The sequence below is a fragment of the Hordeum vulgare genome, chromosome 2H (genome assembly GCF_904849725.1).
Source record: "Hordeum vulgare subsp. vulgare chromosome 2H, MorexV3_pseudomolecules_assembly, whole genome shotgun sequence".
Taxonomy (NCBI): Eukaryota; Viridiplantae; Streptophyta; class Magnoliopsida; order Poales; family Poaceae; genus Hordeum; species Hordeum vulgare.
In genome coordinates this window covers 480,342,406-480,345,513 of record NC_058519.1, presented here as the reverse complement: position 1 = coordinate 480,345,513, position 3,108 = coordinate 480,342,406, and positions in this window count along the sequence as shown.

Here is a 3,108-nt window from a genome sequence, read left to right as displayed (position 1 = left end):
TTTCTCATCCAACCCCGCCGGCCCTACCCGAGCCATATGCTTGGGATCTAAACGGGCAAAGCGGGTCTACACCATAGCCCATGCTTCCCGAGTTCCTTCTCGGCAGGTCGAAGTCTTCCACAGTTCGAAGCGCCATCGGGCTCCTTTAAAGAGCTCGGCGAGCTCGGCCATCCCTAGCGGAGGGTTTTGGTTTGGCCACAAAGCTTGAACCATACTCCACATAGCTTTTCGAGCCCCGCTCATGCACAACAGATAGTTCCTTCAGCAGGTCCCCTCAAAGGAACATTCTTCCTCATCAGGACGCCCAGTTAAGAGACCTAATCAAAAATAGGCGCACATTTTCACTAACAGAAAATGTCGCCCTTCAATTTCTGATTCTCTTCTCGGGTTTGCGCCAATTGAGCTTTCAAACCCTCAATTTCCTCGGGTTGTTTTTTATTCTCTTCTTTGAGATTGTTGTTTTCCTTGCAGCATCGCTTCAATATGCGATGACAGGGTTCAAGCTGAGATTCCGCGTTCTGCTGAGAATCTAGAGATGTATCTAAATCCTTTTGCATTTGGCCTATTGATTTGCGTGCTATAACAAATTTCTTGGATATTATAAAAACAGAAATTTAGAACATTACAAATAAATTGCCTTACCATGGGCTTCTGTGGTGAATTTCTTCACATCCTCCAATTCGGCCCTACTGGTTTGTAGATCCGCTTGGCTTAGGTGAAAATCTTTGGATAATTTTTTGTTTTCCTGCTTTAAAGCGTGCAGATTGGTCGGATGTCAATTCGACCCTTAATTCAGCCATCCCACCCAAATTAAGGCTCGGGGGATATTGGGTCCGAACTTTTGTTTGGATATAGGGACACCGATGACTCACCTGCAGATGGGCACACATCTTCCCTGCCACTTCTTTAAGACCGATTCGGGCAGCTCCAAGGTATGCATCACCTGAGTTGAGAGCGTTAAACTCTTGCTTCGAAAATACAGAATGATGCAGTGACTCCTTCCGCTGACGATGATTCATCATGCTTTCGTATTCGTAGTTAGTCATCGATAGCCCGTCCGAACCTTCATGGAGTAGGCCCGTGTTCGGGACTCCTGCGTTAGTAGAAGATTTTAGGTTTTTTTACTACCCAATACCTCGACGATGTCCTCGAACAGGAAAGGTTGCACACGTCTCCTAAATTTGTCGGCTAAGGATCCTAAACATTTAAGAGGACAGTCACTATCGTAAGGGATAAGGATTGATCTATATACCTCTTGATCGAAGGGACGACCAACGTATTTTCTTCCGTCGCCTCTTGTTCGGGGATTCTGTTCTTGTTTGACGGAACCCCGGTTGGTATAGCCTGAGGAGCAGTCATGCGTGTGCTTCGACGACCCCTGGGCATGGCCCCTTGTCAGAAAGTCGTTTTCCTCTTGCTCCCTGAAGATGGAAGGGACCTGAGGTTGTCGGCTATAAGGGACACCTTCTGCTCGTCAACACTCTCTTGATAAAACACCCCATCCTCAAAGATAATCAAAATCTCCGGGTCTTTGTGAAATCGGGGGTCATCATCACGAGCAAAGTCCTTAGGCTAGGGTGCGAGACATATTACCGTTTCGACCCAACACCTCCAAATCTACGTAGAGGGAGTAGGGGTTATAGGTCAGCAATAAACACTACAAGAAATATGTCAACTAACGACCTTATGGCAGTGACTCTCGCAGAAATGGTTGTAAATCTACGACCATTTGAGACCAATTGGTCGTAAGATGTCCGGAGGGGTCCAAAACCTGAAAACTAACGACCATTTTCATCAGAAAGGTCGTAACTTCCTTCCTGGAAATGGTCGTAAAGCGGATAGTCCTCGTCTGCTGCCTAATTTGTAGCTAATTACAACCAATATAGATGGTCATAGCTATGACTAGGTGCCACATCATCAGTTTTGCCTACGCGTCATGTCCATGTGTTAATTTTTGGCTAATTTGTGAAGCAACCTACAATTCTGTCATTCCAAAAATTCTTGAAAAATTCTCATAAATACTTTGGATCATATATTCCTCAAATATGTGAAAACCCTTCCTTACGTAGTTCGAAAATAATTCATCATTATTCATTTTCCTATTCTGTTCAGAATTGCACTTTGTGAAGCAAGTGCTATTTCTATTTTGTTGATTGCCCTCAAAAATTTTGGGCACTCTTGACTATCCAAATCATTGCCTCATGAAAACTTTCGTATCCATTTACCTAGTAAATCTTTCTCGGCAAATTTCCAAAGTTTGTGTTCAGCTAATAGCTTTGTGAAGGAAGTACTAGCTAGGAATATCCTGATGAGTTGAATTTTTTCCGCATATTCTATATGCCAAAACCATAGCTCTCCACAAAATTTCAGCCCCATCTAACAATCCATATGACTTCATCATCCAATATTTGTTTCTGGCAATATTTTCAGTTTGTGAAGCAACTACATTTTATATTGCTTTTATAGTTGATGAACATTTACCACGGAATGAAACTAACCATATAACCTCACTCCACCAAAATTTTGCTCATTTAATTCAGCGAGTTTCCCTCAATATTTTTCCCAACATTTTGTTCAGTAGAGAGCATTGTGAAGGAAGTACAATTTTTGTTTATCCAAATTTCATGAACTTTTTATAGTGCCTTAATGTACCCAAATTATCATCCTCCTTCAAATTTCAGCTTAATCCAATCATCTATGTGAGCCCAGTTTTAATTACCATTTTCTGTCCAGATTGGCACATCGTGAAAGAAGTGTCACTTTGGCATGTCCAAATGGTATAAATTTTTTACAATGCCTTCATATGCCCAAATTAACATCATGCACCAAATTTCAGCTCAATCCATTCATTCATTTGATCCGAGCTTCAACATCCATATTTCTGCACAGTGTGGTACTTTGCAAATCAAGTGCCACCTAGTTTCATCCATTTGAGCTAAAAATTTGCCAAGAGAGTCTCCTTAGTAGATGATCATCCTCAACCAAAATTTAAGCTTATTGTTTATGTGCATTACCCGCACCGCTAATCAAACACTTGCCTACTAATTTCTGTTTGGGCTTAGTTCAGTCTCCTCGTGAGATTCTTCTATTGTATTCTTCTTCCTAACA